This window comes from Equus asinus, chromosome 2, assembly GCF_041296235.1.
Source record: "Equus asinus isolate D_3611 breed Donkey chromosome 2, EquAss-T2T_v2, whole genome shotgun sequence".
NCBI classification, from domain to species: Eukaryota; Metazoa; Chordata; class Mammalia; order Perissodactyla; family Equidae; genus Equus; species Equus asinus.
The window spans coordinates 39,629,993-39,651,259 of record NC_091791.1 but is presented as its reverse complement, the minus strand read 5'-3'; the positions used below and the strand labels follow the sequence as shown (position 1 = coordinate 39,651,259).

The 21,267-nt window shown below is 39.9% G+C and overlaps 1 protein-coding gene and 1 pseudogene across 3 annotated transcripts in view; one reads left to right on the top strand and one right to left on the bottom strand.

Annotated features, from left to right (window-relative positions):
* LIPA (lipase A, lysosomal acid type) overlaps positions 1-21,267 on the bottom strand; it is a 277,601-nt gene that overhangs the window by 136,796 nt on the left and 119,538 nt on the right. The window lies entirely within an intron of this gene.
* LOC106831906 (interferon-induced protein with tetratricopeptide repeats 2-like) lies at positions 3,830-21,128 on the top strand (annotated as a pseudogene).

The window sequence follows — 21,267 nt, the reverse complement described above, 5'->3', positions numbered from 1 at the left end:
AAAAGTCAATGACAAAGAGAAAATACTAAGGGCAGCCAGGCAGAAGAAAATAACCTACAAAGGAACCCCCATGAGGCTATCAGCAGATTTCTCAGCAGATACCTGACAGGCTAGAAGAGAGTGGAATGATATATTCAAAACTCTGAAGGACAAAAATCTGGAGCCAAGAATACTCTACCCAGCAAAAATATCCTTCAAAGATGATGGAGAAATAAAAACTTTCCCAGATAAACGAAAGTTAAGGGAGTTCATTGCCTCAAGACCTCCTCTTCAAGAAATGCTCAGGAAGACCCTCATACCTAAAAAATCAAAAAAGGGAAAGGGGTTACAAAACCCAGAGCAAAGGAGATAAGTAGAAGGACAATAATGGAAAATAGCAGCTCTCCATCAGAACAGGTTAGCAAAAGTTAAATAAAACATTAAAGATAAAAGGAAGGAAAGCACCAAGAATAAATATAATCCTGCCATTTTAACCACAAACTCACAGCACAAGAAGGAAGAGGAAAAAAAAAAAAAAACTCTTACAATAACAACCTAGAATGGGAAGAGAAAAGGGATGGACCATTTTAATTTAAGGAAATAAGAGGCTATCAGAAAATGGACTATCTCATCTATGAGCGGTTTTATACAAACCACCTGGTAACCACTAAACAAATAACAAGAATAAAGACACAAATTACAAATAAGAAGAAAGCCAATACAGAAATTTACCTATCTGAATTACTAATCCAAAAATCATGGCACAAGAAACAAAGGAAATGCAAGAGAACTGGAAAACAAGTGATAAAATGGCAGTAGTAGGCCCCCACATTTCAACAATCACTCTAAATGTAAATGGATTGAACTCTCCAATCAAAAGACACAGAGTGACAGGATGGATCAAAGAACAAGACCCAGCAATATGCTGCCTCCAGGAAACACACCTCAGCCCCAAAGACAAACACAGACTCAGAGTGAAGGGATGGAAGACAATACTCCAAGCTAATAATGAACCAAAGAAAGCAGGTGTCACCATACTTATATTAGACAAAGTAGACTTCAAAGCAAAACAGATAAAGAAAGACAAAGAGGGGCAGTATATAATGATAAAAGGGACATTCCACCAAGATGACATAACACTTATAAATACATACGCACCCAACATAGGAGCACCAGAATTTGTAAAGCAACTCTTAACAAAATTAAAAGGACACATCAACAACAATACAATAATAGTAGGGGACCTCAACACCCCATTAACACCAATGGATAGATCATCCAGACAGAAAATCAACAAGGAAATTATAGAATTAATGAAAAATTAGAGCAGATGGACTTAATAGACATATATAGAACACTTCATCCAAAAACAGCAGGTTACACATTCTTCTCAAGTGCACATGGAACATTCTCAAAGATAGGCCATATCTTGGGAAACAAAGCAAGCATCAATAAATTCAAGAGGGCTGAAATAATATCGAGCATCTTTTCTGATCATAATGCTATAAAACTAGAAATCAACTACAAGAATAAAGCTGGGAAAGGGGCAAAAATGTGGAGACTAAACAACATGCTACTGAACAAACAATGGATTATTGAAGAAATTAAAGAAGAAATCAAAAATTATCTGGAGACAAATGAAAATGAAAACACGCCATACCAACTCATTTGGGATGCAGCAAAAGCAGTCCTAAGAGGGAAATTCATTGCAATACAGGCTCACCTCAAAAAACAAGAAAAATCTCACATAAGCAACCTCAAACGATACCTAACAGAATTAGAAAAAGAAGAACAAACAAAGCCCAAAGTCAGTAGAAGGAGGGAAATAATAATAATTAGAGCAGAAATAAACGATATTGAAACAAAAAAGACAGTAGAAAGGATCAATGAAACACAGAGTTGGTTCTTCGAAAAAATTAACAAAATCGACAAACCCTTAGCCAAACTCACTAAGAACAAAAGAGAGAATTCTCAAATAAATAAAATTAGAAATGAGAGAGGAGAAATCACAATGCACACCAAAGAAATACAAGGGATCATAAGAGAATACTATGAAAAACTATATGCCAACAAATTGAACAACCTAGAAGAAATGGATAAATTCCTAGACTCTTACAACCTCCCCAAACTGAATCAGGGAGAAATAGAGAATCTGAATAGACCAATCACAAGTAAAGAAATAGAAACAGTAATCAAAAACTTCCCCCAAAATAAAAGTCCAGGACCAGATGGCTTCTCTGGAGAATTCTACCAAACATTCAAAGAAGAGTTAATACCTATACTTCTCAAACTATTCCAGAAAATTGAGGAAGATGGAGCACTCCTTAACACATTCTATGAAGCCAACATCACCCTGATCCCCAAACCTGACAAGGACAACACAAAGAAGGAAAACTACAAGCCAATATCACTGATGAACATAGATGCAAAAATCCTCAACAAAATTCTGGCAAACCGAATACAGCAATACATGAAAAAGATTATACACCATGATCAAGTGTGATTTATACCAGGGACACAGAGATGGTTCAACATCTGCAAGTCAATCAACGTGCTACACTACATTAACAAAATGAGAAACAAAAACCACATGATCATCTCAATAGATGCAGAGAAAGCATTTGACAAGATCCAACATCCATTTATGATAAAAACTCTCAATAAAATGGCTATAGAAGGAAAGTACTTCAACATAATAAAGGCCATATATGACAAACCCACAGCCAACATCGTACTCAACAGACAAAAACTGAAAGCCATCCCTCTGAGAACAGGAACAAGACAAGGGTGCCCACTTTCACCACTCTTAGTCAACATAGGACTGGAAGTGTTGGCCAGAGCAATTCGGCAGGAAAAAGAAACAAAAGGAATCCAAATAGCCAAGGAAGAAGTAAAACTCTTGCTGTTTGCAGATGACATGCTCTTATATATAGAAAACCCCAAAGAATCCATAGGAAAACTATTAGAAACAATCAACAGCTACAGCAAAGTTGCAAGGTATAACATCAACATACATAAATCAGTAGCATTTCTATACGCTAACAATGAACTAACAGAAAAAGATCTCAAGAACCCAGTCCCATTCACGATCACAACAAAAAGAATAAAATACCTCAGGAAAAATTTAACCAAGGAAGTGAAAGATCTATACAACGAAAACTACAAGACTTTCTTGAAAGAAATTGATGACGACATAAAGAGATAGAAAGACATTCCATGCACATGGATTGGAAGAATAAACATAGTTAAAATGCCCATACTACCTGAAGCAATCTACAGATTCAATGCTATCCCAATCAGAATCCCAATGACATTCTTTACAGACATTGAACAAAGAATCCTAAAATTTATATGGGGCAACAAAAGACCCCAAATTGCTAAAGCAATCCGGAGAAAGAAGAACAAAGCCAGAGGCATCACAATCCCTGACTTCAAAGCATACTACAAAGCTACAGTAATCAAAACAGCATGGTACTGGTACAAAAACAGGTACACAAATCAATGGAACAGAATTGAAAGCCCAGAAATAAAACCACACATTTATGGACAGCTAATCTTTAACAAGGGAGCTGAGGGCCTACAATGCAGAAAAGAAAGTCTCTTGAAGAAATGGTGCTGGGAAAACTGGACAGCCACATGTAAAATAATGAAAATTGACCATTCTTTTTCACCATTCACAAAAATAAACTCAAAATGGATCAAAGACCTAAAGATTAGGCCTGAAACAATAACTCTTCTAGAAGAGAATATAGGCAGTACACTCTTTGACATCAGTTTCAAAAGAATCTTTTCAGACACCATAACCCCTCAGACGAGGGAAACAATAGAAAGAATAAACAAATGGGACTTCATCAGACTAAAGAGCTTCTTCAAGGCAAGGGAAAACAGGATTGAAACAAAAAAGCAGCCCACTAATTGGGAAAAAATATTTACAAGTTATTTATCCGACAAAGGGTTAATCTCCATAATATATTAAGAACGCACACAGCTCAACAACAAAAAATCAAACAACCTGATCAAAAAATGGGCAGGGGACATGAACAGACATTTCTCCAAGAAGATATACGGATGGCCAATAGACACATGAAAAGATGCTCATCAGCACTAATAATCAGGGAAATGCAAATCAAAACTACACTAAGATATCACCTTACACCTGTTAGAATGGTAAAAATATCCAAAACCAAGAGTGACAAATGTTGGAGAGGTTGTGGAGAAAAAGGAACCCTCATACACTGTTGGTTGGAATGCAAACTGGTGCAGCCACTGTGGAAAACAGTATGGAGATTTCTCAAAAAGTTAAAAATAGAAATACCTTATGACCCAGCCATCTCACTACTGGGTATCTGTCGTAAGAACCTGAAATCAGCAATTCCAAAAGTCCCATGCACCCCTGTGTTCATCGCAGCATTATTTACAATAGCCAAGTCATGGAACCAACCTAAGTGCCCAGCAACTGATGATTGGATAAATAAGATATGGTATATATATACAATGGAATACTACTCAGTCATAAAAAGGACAAAATCGTCCCATTCACAACAACATGGATGGACCTTGAGGGTATTATATGAAGTGAAATAAACCAGACAGAGAAAGACCAACTCTGTATGACTCTACTCATAGGTGGAAGTTAACATGCAGACAAAGAGAACTGATTGGTGGTTACCAGGGGAAAGGGGTAGTGGGGGGAGGGCACAAAGGGTGAAGTGGAGTACCTACAACATGACTAACAATAATGTACAATTGAAATTTCACAAAGTTGTAAACTATCATAATCTTAATTAAAAAAAAAAAAAAGAGAGAGAGAGAGAATTATAAGTAGAGGGACAACTGACAGTAACTGTGGACATCATTAGAGGGAAGTTCTGGAGGGTGGAAGCCCCAGAAGTAAATATTTGAGGATACTGCTCCCTCCCTCTGATCTCCTATTATGTTTCCTTTTGGCCAAACCCACTGGGAAGGCACCACAGTGGAGATCATTGATATTTACAAAGGTAAGTGGAGAAGGATGAAGAATAGATCTGAGGAGGAAATGGAAATTGTCTAGTACTGATTTCATGATCTTATGATATATATATTACTTGATTTTCAGAAATGCATGGTCAAAAGTAAATACTTATGGGTGGAGAAGAGAGAAACAAAAAGAAAATAAACATAAAATGTATCACTAACATTTTGGTGTATATCTTCCCTAAGAAGCAAACTTATAAAACCATCCTCATTTGTCACTACTAAATCTTCACCCTGCCTAAATCTGTGCCCTTAGCCTGCCTTCCCCTCCATAATTTGGATGAATTATCCGTATTGTGAAAAAAAAAAAAAAGTCAAGCGTCACCACTTTGTTCTGATTTACATTGTATTTGAGCTACTCAAAGACTTCTCTCCAGTAATTATCAGCTCTTATGTATCATCATTTTTTTCATCCCTATTCAATCTCTCCCATCAGCATATAAACACTCATTAAATCACCCAGTTTCAAAAATAATCTCCCCAAATCTATCTCCAGCTATATCCACCCAACTTTCTGATTTCACCGTGAAACTTCTTAGAATTGCCCTTTCACTTCTTGTTTCCTTCTCAACTCATTCCAAGTGATCATTTCCCTCCATTACTCTTGACACACATCTCTTACAAAAGTCACCAATGACCAACATGTTACCAAATTCAATGGTCACTTTTAGGACTTCATTTTAGTCCTTTCTCAAGAACTAATCTCACCACTTCCTCTCTGAAACATTTTTTACTAGTTCTTAGGATAGCACCACCATCTGGTTTTCTTCCCTCCTCACTGGCCACTCTTCAGCCTGCTCTGCTGCTTCTCATCCTCTATCTAATCTCTGAAAGTCATGGTGCCCCAAGGCTCTGTTGAGCATGCCCTCTTTTCTACATCGACATTCTTTCTATAGGTAATGGCATTCAGACCCAAGGCTTTCAGAACTACCTACATAGTCAGGACTTCCAGATTTATCACTCCAGCAGTGACCTCTGAATATTAGACTCATCTATCCAGATATTGCCTCAACAGTTCCACTTGGATGTCCAATAGGCATCTCAATTTATTCCAAAACAGAACTCTTGGCTACTCCAATAAACCTATTTCTCCTGTTGTCTTCCTAAACTCAGTAAGCATTACTACTGTCCAATAAGTTGCTCAAGCCAAAAACTTACTGAAATCCTAAGTTCTCTCTTTATCCTATACGCCAAATCCAAACATCAGCAAGTCCCATTGACCCAACTTTCAGAAATGTATCCCAGATCTGTTCACTTCTCTCTCTTCTGCTATCACACAAGTTCTTGCCTCCACCCCTTCTTGCCTGGACCACAGCAATAGCTCCCTAACTGCTCCAGCAGTTTCCACACTTGACTTCCTAAAATCCATTCTCCATACAGCAGCCAGAATGATTTTGTTCAAATGTATACAAAATCAAGTCAGTCCTCTGCTTAAACTCTCCCCCAACGCCCACCCTTGCCCATTGCTTTATATGTCACTTAGAACAACATTCATGCTCCTTATCCCCTCTGACAGGCCCCATGTAATCTGACCCTGTGTAATTCTAACACTTGTCTCACATGAGCCTCCCCCTGCACCAGCCACATCAGCTTCTTTTTCTTAAACAAGCCAAGTTCATTCCTGCCTTAGGGCCTTTGCAATTGCTCTTCTCTATGCCTGGATTCCCAACTCCCAGATCTTTGAAGACCTAGTTCTTTCTTGTCATTTAGGTCACAGCTTAAATATGCCCTTCTCAGAGAGTCTTTTTCCAACTACTCTACTTAAAGTAACTCTAGCTCCTGCCTGATCACCACCAAATACTCAGGCACATCCTGACCAATGCATTCAGTTTTAATTTCATCAGGACAGCAGTAATCATGACTGGATAGTGTCCTAACAGGATATTTTCTTGTACAGTCTCATATTTGTAGTTTCTTGTTGTTTTCTCCCACTGGAATGTGAGCCAAGTGAGACTGAGGACCTGTCTTCTTCTATTTTTTATCCCTACTGCCTAAAATGACACCTGCCCCAATATCTATTGAACAAGTGAATGACAGAGATATAAATAGATACATAAATTCATTTACTTGTTCAACAAACATTCGTAGCTATGTATATGTACCTACACAAACACTCACATGTGTATTTCAAATACTTGTTTAACAAGTGAATTTTATTTACATAACCACTATCTATAGCTTTAGACTGCTAGTTAAGACTGTAAGCTGAGAAGCTAGACTGCCTCGGTTCAAGTCTACATCTGCCACTAAATAAACTATATGACCTTGAACAAGTTTCTTAAGTGTCCCATCTGCAAATTGGGGATAATAATACCTCCTGCCCCATTGGGTGAGGTGAGGATTATGTGAGTTAATACATGTAAAGCCCCTCGAACAGTGCCTGGCATGTAATTAGTGCTCAATCAACGTTAGGTCTTGTTTTCATTACCATTATGTATTTTCTTTCCCAAGGTTCTACTGTATTTTACATATGACAGAATACATGATAACCTGCATTTGTCTCAGATATAGAGCTTGATCATCTCCTTACATCAATTAATGTGCTTCTGTATGTTTAATAAACACCTTTGAAATGCACACCTGCTATTGGTGAGAAGGGTGCACACTGTGTACTTTAGGAGGTTAAAGAATTCAAAATCATTATAAAACAACTTAGATTCAAATATAACATTAAAAATCAAAATCATTCTTTGGGCATTGAGTGAAATTGTGAGCTCTTCCTCTTTACTGATAACTGTGCTCATCTCCCTTGGGGATAGTCACTTGTCAAAAGCAAATGATTCATTCTCACCTTCTTCCCCTTTCCATATCTTCCTCCTGACTCTGAGTAGATACATGTTTGTCTTCATTCTCTTGCTCTCTGCCCTCTTGCCCCCTGACTAATATGCATGCATTTAGAAAGACTAGCAGGAAGAACTAACTGTTCAGTCCAATCCAGGAATGAACCTAATCTGGGTGGAAAGAAATGGTCTCTTGCACATAGGTTGGTCTGGCCAGGACTGCTGAGCTAATCTTTAGTCAGTGTTGTTCAGGATGAGTGCCAACTCTCCACATCAGTATGACAAGATGTGGGGAGATGGACCCATGGCTGGTCCATCAGATAATATCCTCTCACCGCTTCCTCTGAGACACCTTGAAACTGCATGCAAAAGAGGCCGTGAGACCCATGGCTTAGGTTACTAGCATGTGAGGATGGGTAGAGGTCTGTCAAGTTCCTCATCTTCTCCATGTCTAACCTCTTCTCAGAAGTGGTCAGATGGCCTTGCCCCAAACCTGCTGCTTTGTACATCTGCTCACTCACATCCCAAAACGTTCTCTTTTATTCCCCTACAGTGAAATCACCAAACATTCCTTGGAAAATGTCTTACCACAACCGAAAGGCCCTTTCATCTGGTATTTATATGATGAAGAGAGTTCCTTAGATGATTTACAAGACAGAGTGTACGATCAGGTAGAGTGTTTAAAGATTGATTAAAATCAATCATGTACACTCTGTTTGCCTACGTTATACACCTCAAAGGCCAGAACAAGGCAACTCTGGAATACTTACACCAAGCAGAGGAGTTTGTCCTGCAAGGGTAAGCCCACCAAGGCAAAAACAGAAGTCTGTTCACCCGGGAAAACTATGCCTGGGCATACTATCACAGGGGCCAACTTTCAGAAGCACAGGCTTACATCAAGAAGGGGGGAAATGTTTGCAAGAAGTTTGCAAGCTCCCATAGAATTGAATGCCCTGAGATTGACTATGAAGAAGGATGGGTGCTTTTAAAATGAGGAGAAAAGTATTATGAACAGGCTAAGGAGTGCTTTGAGAAGGCTCTGGAAAAGCAATCCACCAACCCAGAGTTCTCCTTGGGATTGGCAATCACACTTTGTCATCTGGGCAACAAAGCCAGCAATAGAGACCACCACTTACCCTCTGAGTTGGGCCATCCAGGCAAGTCCTGAGAACCGCAGTATATGAATGTTCTCCTGGCTCTGACTCTTCAGAAGATCAAGACAGAAGTAGAAGGACAAAAGCTAGTGGAAGAGGCCTTGAAGAAAACACCATATCCAACAGATGTACTCTGCAGTGCAGCCAAATCTTACCACAATAAAGTTACTCTGGACCCAGCTGTAGAATTACTTTAAGAGGCTTTAGAATCAGTGCCAAACAATGTCTGCCAACATCTCAGATTGGATGCTGCCACAGAGCAAAAATCAGACAAAAAGTGCTCAACTAATGACAATGAAGAAGAACTAGAGTAAATAATGAAAAATGCTATAGATTATTTTAAGAAAGCTGTTGAGTTGAATATTAACCTCCCCATGTCTGCTCAGACCTTGCCTGACTCTTGGCCCTGACAGGTCAGTATGATGAGGCAGAGTATCACTTCCAGAAAGAATTCAGTAAGGATCTGACTCCAGTTGAGAGACAAGTGCTCCACGTGTGCTACAGCAACTTTCAGTAGCACCAGAGGATGTGCGATGACACTGCCAACCACCACTACCTGGAGGGCTTGAACATAAACGGGACAATGACTGAGAAGGAAAAACTATCATAAATTTAAGAAGAACTGCCAAGAAATAACTCTCTGAAAATGCCTCAGATGCTGTAGGTTGGCAACTCTCCAGATTCATTCATGAACCAATAGAAAAGGGCACCCAACGGCTAATGACTCTGAGAGGACTGGGATGCCTGCTGAACAATCCAGCCTCAGACCCTGGCTAATTTGTCCCCCTGCATCTCTGGCTGAGAAGGGCAGTGAGGAAATGGTCAAGGGTACAAGTGAGGCCCACCACCCAGAAGAGCAGAGGCCCTCAAGAGAGTATATAATCAGGCTTCTGGGCTTCAGAGAGAGAAGAGGGAGAGCAAGAGAGATGGTAGGTGGCCTGGTTTGGTGGTCACAACAGGGAAGGAAAAAGCCCCAACTTGCAGGAGCAGGGCCACACAGCTGTCTCTTTTTCCAGGTTCCAAAAATTCTCTCATCTAGATCTGGAAATACAGTATCACTTTTCCTCTGGCCTATAGATATTTTGAGCAAAAGCTCCTTTGAGGGAAAGCACCTACTTTGGGACTATGTGATGCTGGTTTATTCTCAGTTTGCATCACCCAGATTCCCAACTCATACCCTGTGCCTTGCACATGGCCTGGCACACAGCAGACACTCCATATTTGCTGTGTGAATGAGTGAATAGAATGCCTCTGATGACTGGTCCTCTTTCCTTGCTCCTTAAACTCCACAATAAATTCCATATAAATCAAAGTTGTAAATGTTTAAAAAATAGAAATCATAAAATTACTACAAGAATTCTTGAGAGAACTTTTCAAATCATGGGGTCTAGAAGTTCTAAGTATGAAGCAAAACATAGAAGGCATAAAATATTAATAAATCCAACTACATTAAAACATATTGCATAGATGAGATACCTTTAGAAAGTCAAAAGATAAATGACAAACTTAAAAATACTATTTCAACACATTACTAGGTAAAAGATTTACTTCCTTAACACTGAAATAGTTATTGTTAATCAATAAGGAAAAATCAACTCAGTGGAAAAATGGGCAAAAGTCACAAACAGGAAATGAAAATGACTCTAAACCTATGAAATGATTATCAATGTCATTCCTATTAAGAGCAAAGCAAATCCACTACAAGGGAGACCATCTCAGGTCAATAAAGAAAAACTTTCCCTAAGAGTGTAATAACAAGGATGTGGGTAAGCAGGCTCTATTGTGCATTGCCATTGAGATTGTACATTGTCTAGATGAGGGAATTTGTTGCTAGCCATTAAGTGTACATGAATCTTTGCCCCAGTGATTCCACTCCTATTAACTGATTCTCTATTTGCATATACATACAAAGACATGTACATGGATATTCATGAAGCTATGTTTATAACAAGACTGAAAACTCAAATATGCATCAAGAGGAAACTCATTAACTCAACTTTAATATTTCATACACAGAGCAACCAAGCAGCTTTGTCAAAAATAATAAGGCAGTTCTAAATATAAAAACATAGAACACTATCTCTGAAACATATTAAAAAGTAAAAAAGAGAAGTGCAGAAGAGTGTGTATAGCAGGCTAACATTATTCAAAAGAAGGAAGGGCAGGAGGGGAAAGAAAAAAAAGGCATATCACAAGTATGCACAGAATATTTAGGAAGGATATATTCCCTCTGGAGTAGCCTCTAAAGAGGAAAGTGGTTGTCTGGGAGTCTGTATCAGAGGAAGGCTTGCTTTCAACTGTATATCTTTTTGAGTTTGATTCCAAGAGCAAATATTACATAGTGAAATAAAGTAAGTAACAAAACAAATTCAAAACAAAGATGGTCAGGGCAGAATGCTGTGACCACCTCATTGGTGTCCACTCTGCATTTAGTTCCTATCATGTGCAGACCACACTAATCAATGTTTGAAAATCTCTGCACATAATTGACTAGTGTCTATTTCCAGGTCCTTCCCCATGACTTAATCTCTACCACCACCCACCAACTCACCCCACCTCAACAATACACAAAATGTCCTCCAACTCTTTTCACCAATCCATGAGCTTGTTCATCAAAATTAATTTTTGAAAATCTAACTACCTCCTGGAAGTTTGCTCTGACCACTGTCCTCCATTTGACCACTCTCCTCTGTCTCTTTCACCATCAGTATCAGGGAATTTACTTTTACCGCAACAAACTTCTCCTGGGCTCCCACTGGGTGTCAATAATGTGATAAATGAGAGCGTACCAAAATGAAAGGTACATATCTTTAACATTTCACACTACAATATTGTACTTCTGTTGACAACACACACCACCTCAGGTCTCATGTCTCATCCATTCCATGTGCTTTCCAGTTTTGAAGGGCTTTCCTCTCTGTTGTTAGACGTGTGTGAAAGTTTAATCTTGCAATCATATTAGGAACTCCAGAAAGGCAGGGACCAGGGTTTTTATTTCATAGTGATACCATTGTCCCCTGACACTGAGGAGCAGTTTTAGCCTGTGTTTCTTGGACTTGCATGAATTTGGGGGTCTCTGCCTCTAGCCCTTTAGGAAGTACAAAAGGAGTCTAAAGAAAGGTGCAAAGTCTGGTTGGAAACTGTGAAAGACCCTAGAAGCTTTGCTTCCAGAGACCTGGTGAGGTAGCTGATAAGAGAGGTGCAAATATTCCCATTGCCAGCATCAAAAGAAATCCAGAATTCATATACAAGCAAAGAACACAAACATTTCCACACATTTCCTCTGACTACCCTTCTTGTCCCTTGTAGCTTTATGTGGCTTTTTTCACCTCTCTTTTACCTACAAATGCTTCCATGATAATCTACTTCTAAAACTTTTTTATTCTCAGAATCAAACATTGACAAATATTTGAGGCATTCTTCGAGGGCACTAATGCCTTGAATAAATGCTCTCCAAAGGGATATTATCAACAAAGTTTCTACATGAGGACAGGGGTCTCTGGGGCCAACAAGGTAAAAACAGAACCCCCACCCCATGGCACAAGAGGTCAGAATGAGAGGATCAATGTCAAAAAGAACCTCCCAGAGGATGGAGGCAGGGATGTGGAGAACGAGGGCAAGAGAGTTCCCATCAGAGAGCAGAATCAGGGTCTAACTGAGAAACTTCTACCATTGCCAGGGTAGAGGATCTTCAAAATGCCTATCCAGCAGCATTTCATCATTGCTACCAACTCATGACCTCTGAGTTGCCTCCATCTTCCCGTTTTTCAATTTGGAGTGTGTATTATGGTTATCACGCCCCACCATTGCACGTGGTTCACATGAATTACCCAGTCTCATCTAGCCTTTTAGTTTTTTTATCACAAGGAGTCACACCCAGACCACTGGGGAGAATGGTGCATTACCCAGAGATCCCTGACTATGAGCTGGTGCAATGATTGCCTTGACTCTGTGTTGACTCCCTTGGGAAGGTCTTAGTATGCTCTGTATTTGGGAAGAAGGGTCCAAGATACTTAGGGCCAGAGTAGGATACTGTGATAAAAACAGCTCTGGCCCACCCAAATGAGTGCTCCTGCTTCCATACCATGAAGTTGTCAGTGGGAGGGACCTTCCAGTCTGAACTACATTTCCCAACTTCCCTGAACATCTAAGTGGGCCATGTACTAGTTCTTCCTAATGAAATATGAGTAAAAGGAATGTGTGTCACTTCGAGGATAAGAAACACGTGTGCCTTCTCTACTCTCAATTCTTATGCTGTAGGGGATGATAGAGCCACATGATGGAAGAGACCTGTGTCCTGCATGGAGAAAACCTACCAGCTGTCGATGAACACCACACCTGGACAGTTCTGTGAGCAAGAAATAAACCTCTTTTACAGTGTCATTTATATTTTGAGTTTCTTTGTTATAGCTGCTAGCCCCATGTTAAGCTAGCCCTATGAGAGCAATATTTCTTTTCTATTAAAGTGTTCCCAAACCTTGATTTTCCCCAACTCTGAAATATTTTGGGTCTGATTTAAACTTTTCTGCTCTTTGACCACACAAATATTCCTTTGTACGGAAGGCCTAACTCTTCTTCCTCTGGAGTATCATCCCAGTTTCTCACTATGGCCAAGAAAGAGGATCAACAGAAAAAGAGAATCGGAAATGGCAACCCAATGGCAGTGACCAGTATCTGACCACACTGTAGTTAAAGCCCCACATTACAGCACAGGCCACTTTTAGGTGAATGCCCCAGCCCTAGAAGTAAGTGCCATTCCCAGATGGTAGTGGTGGCAGTAGTAGGTGTAATGGCTAGTCTTTGTTGGGCATTTACTATGTAACAGGCACTGTTCTCAGGGCTTTATATATAATGGTCCATTTAATCTTCATAAAATCCTGTGTGGTAAGAATTAATATAACTCCCATTTTACCAGTGAAGAAATTGAGACCAAGAAAGGTTTCTAGCTCTATCACTTAGCAGCTGTTAGACTTTGACTCCTTTCTTCCCCCCAGATAGAATTAGTCTTACCCTCTCTCCTTGCTCTTTTCTGCTGTAGCATTTATCACACACTATCTAATTTAATTATTTATTATTGTATTAGTTGACTTGGGCTGCCAAAACAAAACACCACAGACTGGGTGGCTTAAACAATGTAAATTTATTTTCTCACAGTTCTGGAGGCTGGAAGTTCAAGATTAAGGTGCCAGCAAAGTTGGTTTCTGGTGAGGGATCTCTTGCTGAGTTGCAGAGGGACACCTTCCTGCTGTATCCACACATGGCCTTTCCTCTGAATGTGCTTGGAAAGAGAAAGAGATAGGACACCAGTCCTATTGGATGAGGGCCCAACCTATATATCTCATTTAACCTTGATTACCTCCTTAAGGTCCCTATCTCCAAATACAGTCACGTTGGGGGTTAGGGGTTCAACATAAGAATGGGTGGAGAGGCACAAATCAGTCTATAATATTTTTATTGTCTTCTCTTCCTGCTACAATATAGCTCCATGAATACAAGGATCTTTGTGTACTGATGTATCCCTAGTGCCCAGAATGGTGCCAAGTATATTCTAGGTATTCAATAAGTACTGGGTGCTGCTGTAGGGCAAAAGTCCTCCAAATACAGAAGGTAGGAGAGAATGAGGTGTACGGGAAAAGAGAGAAGGTACAGGAACTAATAGGACGAGCTGTGGATCATTTAAAGAAAGCTGATGAGATCAATGGAAATCTCTCTCATGCCTGCTCCTATCTTGCCTGCCTCTATGCACAAGCAGGGCAGTATGAGGAAGCAGAGTATTACTTCCAAAAAGAATTCAGCAAAGAGCTTACTTCTGTAGCCAAACAAGTGCTCCATCTGCGATATGGGAACTTTCAGCTGTATCAAATGAAGTGTGAAGACAAGGCCATCCTCCATTTTATAGAGGGTGTGAAAATAAACCAGGAGTCCAAGGAGAAAGAAAAGATGAAAAACAAGCTGGAAAAAATTGCCCAAACCAGACTGTCTAGAAACAGAGCCGATTCTGAGGCTTTGCATCTCTTGGCGTTTCTTCAGGAGGTAAATGGAAAAACGGGGCAAGCAGATGAAAACTCTGAAAGGGATTTGGACTCTGGAAGCCTCATCCCTTCAGCATCTTTAGCTGAGGAATGAGGAACCCGGGCATGGCGCCCACAGGGCTACTGCTAGAAGGGAGCTGAAACCCCTCAACCAAGTTCGTATTCAAAATATTTAACAACTGGTGTGGCATAGGCATGCACTAAGACACTGGCCACCGTACTAGGTCAGGGTTATGGAGAATTCTACTGGGCCAGGTGTTAATACTTGAATTGCTCATGGAGTTCTGGGAGAGGCATTAGGGTGGGGGTAGGTCCTGGGGCTTGGTAAAGGGGCTATTTTCCAATGGAATTCTTGGGAGCGGTTTGCACAGGGACATTTGCTTAGTCACCCTGCATAGGGTGATGCCTGGGGTATGTTTCTATGTTGATATAAAGCAGCCAGATTGCTCACACTGGTAACACTGTGGTCCATTTTTGCAATGTTTTTCCATCTTACAGTCATTTTAGATCCTGCAGAGACACTAATGTGCTGTGTCCATCCATGGCTGAGGGAGCAAAGGTTAGAGAGGGCTGGTGTCCCCTCTCTCACTTCTGCCTTACTTTGTTCAAAAATGCTTTAATGAGCCCAGGTTCAAGATGATAGCAATGCAACAGAAGAGGGGAATCATTGGTGGCTAAAGATCTAGTGAGAGTTCTTGGGAAATGACAGTAATAATGAAGGGTTTTTCTCCCCCATTAGAAATATTGCCTATTAGGTGATACAGATATTTCTTTTAACCCTGAAAATCTTCAGGGAAACCACAAAATTCATGGTATGCATGTGGTCATTCGGATTTTCTAGGTAAATACTGCATGACCTGAAACATCAAGGTTAGTGTGAAGCAAAACAGAGTCAGCTGGGCCATCATGAGATCACCAGCCACCCTCTGGGTTGCAAAATGTTTACCTGTTGGAATTAGCTTAAATTTAAATAGTGGTTACCAGGGACTGGGGCTGAGGTATGGGAGAGATGTTGTTTAAGGGTAGAAACTTGCAAACTTGTAGATAAGTAAGTCCTAGAGATCTAACGCACACTATAGTGATTATAGGGACAATATTGTATTAGAATCATCAAACCTACTAACAGACAAGATTTTAATTATTCCTACCACATAAAAGAAATGATAATTACATGGCGTAATAGAAGTGCTAACTATCACTACAATGACAACCATATTACAATATAAAAATACATCAAATCAACATGTTGTACACCTTAAATTTACCCAGTGTTATATGTCAAATTATATTTCAATTAGTTTAAGTAGATATTATTTTATTAAGCAATTAAAACATTATAAAATATAAGGTGTTTTTAAATTAAAAATTTCAACACCTGTAACACGGTTTTCATGTTATTATCTGTATTAAAAATAGTGTGTGTGCACTTGAGATCATCAATATGCAAAGTATGGATTCCTGAAACAATACACAGATTTAATTAATGAATAACTTAGGCGTGATGGAACATAAACAAGTGTTCTGGTTTTTCTGAAATTTTGCTGTACCTTAAGTCTTCCAGACTCAGCTACGCATAAATGAAACATTACCCTGGGGATGAACTGGCTCCACAGAACCCAGACTGGTCTACTATCATGACCACTGAACAAAAGAAACATTTTTTTCTACAGCCTTAAGAGTCCAGGCTTACCCTGACACCCACCACCACACAGCTTCATATACACAAATACCCTGTCCCCACGCTGACAGAGGGTGGGTTGCTGCCCTTCTCTGTTATATCTTGTTAATATCCTGTGTCCATATTCTCTGTCCTCTTCTGAGCCTTCATTATGAGAATGAGGAAGTGTGGCCAATTCTGTTATGCCCCCTCCTGGAGGCATTCTAAAGGATGTTGGAGAGTTTTCCCTATTAAGTACAAAATAGAAAGAGACACAAAGCCCTGAAGTCACTCTTGTTTGTCAAGAGGCCTCTGGTGGAAAACACAATTCACACCAGCTGCAAAGGTAAACTCATTCCATTGGACTGAATTGGACAAGCGTCCATCTCGGGGAAAGGTTTAGCTCACTTTGCCTGAGTAACTTATTACTGGATCTGGTGCCTGGGGAGGAAAACCAGGAGTGTTCTGAGTGGAAGGTAAGATGGGCAGGTAAGCTGACCTTGAGAGAGGACCACTGGCACCTGTAGAGGGCTAAAGAAGGTACACCAGGTGTATGTAATCTTGTCATTGCATGGCATGCCACCCAAACCCTTGCTGGAACAGGACCCTGAAAGGAAAGAGGAGGAAAGGCTAGGGAAGAGATATATGACATATTATACTTGATATTTAATTGAAGACTTAAAGCTAACAGAAATGACTGAAAAACAATAAGGAAAATTATGAGCGTAGCTCATGTTTCCTGAAATCTCATTATCAGGGATAAGAAATGAGCCACATCAATTGGAATGACTTGAATTCCCTGGCTCTTAACCACACCTCCCAGTGCAGGACATTTGACTCCCCTCATATCCTCACCCAGGTAGATAACAAGCCCCCAGTAGGTGTCTCCTCGGTGTTGATGAACAAGTCCGTCAGAATCATCTAATCACATCTGCTATTGGTATTGCTCCAGCACCCACACCCATCAATGTCCTCTGTCCTCAAAACTGCTTCAACACATCTCATCATTCTCTGTATTTGACTGCCACCTTCAGAGTACTGATATCCCTGCCAAAAATGTTCTCAAGTGTCTCAGTGCCCATGAAGGCGGGAGGAACATTTCTCTCATTCCTGTCTGTGTTCCAAGTACTACTAATTACTCCTCAGCCTCAGAGTCCTCAGTGAAAGATTCATCAGCCTCTGCTAGTAGCGCCTTTTTCCATAGGGCTCAAACACAGTCCCTGGGGCAGCCAACCTTGAGTCACGCTCCACTTTCATCTTTCCTCCCACCTCTGGTCAACTGACTTGCACAATCTGCTTCCAGTAAGACCAGAAGCATGGAAGTGTTAGAATCCTAAAGATAAACAGAAATAAGACTGTTAGGATCCTTACCATGTGTATCTTCAACCTTGGATGCCAATCTGGGAAATGTGGGTTCCAAGTAGAGACCATATGCTCCTGTTTCCTCCCTCCCTCCACCATTTCCCCCATCATTTATTTTGGGGGAGAGACTAACTTAATTTGACTAATTAGACATTTTCCTTAGAATTTACAGAGCAGCTGCCTCCTTGCTGGTAATCTACACCTTCTTGGGAGGCTGCAAACAGGGAAGCTGACTAATATCTTTAATGTAAACTGGTGCAATGACTTTGGAAAACAGTCTGGAAGTTCCTCAAATGGTTTAACATACAGTTACCATATGACACAGCAATTCCATCCCTAGGTGTATACCCAAAGAGAAATGAAAACATATTCACCTAAACTTGCATATGAATGTTCATAGTAGCATTATACATAACAGTCAAAAGTGGATGCATCAACCGATGAACTGATATATTAAATAATGTACATCCATACAGTGGAGTATTATTTGGTAATACAAATAAATGAAGTACTTACTGATACATGCACAACACAGCTGAACCTTGAAAACATTAGGCTAAATGAAAGAAGCCAGTCATGAAAGGTCACATATTATTTGATTCTCTTTACAGGAAATGTCCAGAGGTGGCAAATTTATACAGACAGAAAGTAGACTAGTGGTTGCCTTTGGCTGGGAGAGATGAGAGGAGTGGAGGTTATAGCAAAGGATTATGGGGTTTCTTTTGGGGGTAATGAGAATGTTCTAAAACGATTGCAGTGACAGTTCACAGCTCTGTGAAATGCTGAAAATATTCAATTGTACACTTTAAATGGCTGCATTGTATGGTATGTGAATTACATTTCAATATAGAATAGGGAATGAGCACTCTTGTTTCAAATGTATAAAAAGAAAGCAAGCTTTTCTCTCATCATCTTCTATTTTTAACTTTTTTTTTCATTGTATCATGCCCTTCTTATCACCTTTTCAAATAATGTCATTGCTTTTCACTCAATAGATATGTTAGAGATATTCTGTATTCTATTTTCTGAATAGTGTATGGGTATGAAAATCTGTTCCCACATGATTTTATTTTTAAACACCCATACAAAGGAACCATTCATCAGTAAATTCCCACAAAGGAAGAGTCCAAATGCAGAAGAAAATTTGACTCAATGTCTAAATCTAAATCTACTAGTGTACACGTTTTAGAGTACTGTGAATTTCTTAGTAAGCAGAATGTTATTCAACCACCATACGCAACTGTTGCAAACACCACACTAATTCATGAGTGCTTCTTGAGCCAGGAATTAGAATAAGAAGAGAAGCAAAAAAATAGGCAGCTGGTGCTACTGTGCTGGAAAATAATTCTTCATTATGCAAGAACCTATTACATCCAGTTTGAGAGGAAGGCTTTGACCAGTTCAGTAAATTTTCCTTTACTCTGATCTAACTGCTTCTGCCGCTCACATCTTCTCTGTACTCCAAGCAGTGTCTGTCTCTAAAACCTGCATCCTCACAATGCAGAAACTTTCATGATACAATTCAATTTCCTTTCGTTTTGAGCCAAGAAGTCAAGAGATAGACATACATTTTCCCTGAGCTGGACGTTCAGGGTACCAAGTCCAACCATGCCAGGATTAAGCAACAGATTCTGAGTAACAGAGATGCCATGTGTTCTTTTAAAAATTTACATTTTTTGTGTCTGTGAAATGTGGGGCCCTCTAAAGCACAGCACCAAGGGCAGGGTCCCCTTACTTGGGTGTAAGGGTGGTATTTATACCTTTCATAGTATCACAGTATTTATCAAGTATTGTTTACTTTTATCATGGTATGTCACTTTATTACTACCAGGATAACAAACTGTTAAGGAAGACAACCAATCAAAATTATAGGTCCTTCCAAGTTGCAGCTCACTTTCACTGGACATGACAACAACCTCTCAACTGAAAGTATCTAACGATACTCCAGTTGTTGGAAAAAAACGTGTGTCAGTTGTGTTATACAGAAGTCTCTGCCTTCTGCAGCTTCAGAATGGAAGGAGCTGTGGGGCATCAGAATTTGCCACCTCCAAATGTGTCTCCTTGGCTTGACTACTTTTTAAGAACAAAAGACTCAGGAAGAAACTTTGACCTTCCCCCTAACTGCCTAAAAGAATGTAAGAGAGAAGGCCTGTTCCTGGAAGGAGCTGATACCCTAAGATAACTATAGCATAATATAAACTAGGGTGATAGACAGGGAGGAACCTAACAAGAACCTTTTTAATGAAAGTCCTCTCCAACTCTCATTGTCTTTGCAAGGCACGGTCAACATTTGTTTATCAACATTTGCCTTTCCACCTCCATGTAAATTGCCTTCTGCCCCTCTGAAGTCTCAAACCACTCTCCACAACATCCTCCTTTGTCCTTAGCTGAAGATGGTATTTAAGGTAGTGGCTTCCACCATTTTGGCAACTTACTCAGATTTCCTGGGTTTCTCCCACGTATGCATGTTATTCATCTCTGTCTAATTTTCTCCTATTATTCTGTCTCATGTCCATTCAATTCTTAGACCAGCCAGAAGGACCTAGAGGGTAGGGGAATGGTTCTTCCTCCCCTACAGAGTCTTTCTCCTACCTAACTGACAATTCCTTCATCAACTCAGACATGAGGACTATACTCCCTAGGTTTTTATGAATATTTACATCATGGCTAGGAAATTTTATAAAAATGAAAAACAAAGTCTCTCCGAGTGATACCACTCCTTCACTGCTTGAAGGATAAATACATAAATTTAGCAGCTAGCCAGCCAGCCATTAAACAATATTACATGTCTTACTACTTCCCATTTTACAGCTGGGAAAACTAAATGACTGCCTTAGAACTCCAAGATTTAAACTGCTTGGGGTTCACTCCAAGGTGGCTTCCTAGATGAGTATGGGGCAAAAAGGAAATTCAGGCTCAGTGATTTGACTCATGGATAACCCCAGAGCTAGTAAACTGAACACAGAATTAAACCCAGGTCTCCAGAAGCAAATTGTCTCCCACAAGTATATTTACTGGATGAAACTACTTTTTACAAAATATTCTGGAATGGTTTTTCTCACTATGTGGTCCCAGAAACCCCAGCAGCAGCATCTCCCACAGACTTTACTAGGGCCCACTCTAGATTTCTGGTTAGAGTCTGGGAGTGCTTTCACATTCCCTCAAACTATAGTTCCAGAGTCATGATTTTAACCATTGCAGTTCAACTGAGTAATCACAGATCTCAACCTTCAGTTTCATTTCCTTCCTCTTGATTTTAGATCAGTTTCACTTTCCAGTTCCCCTTCCCT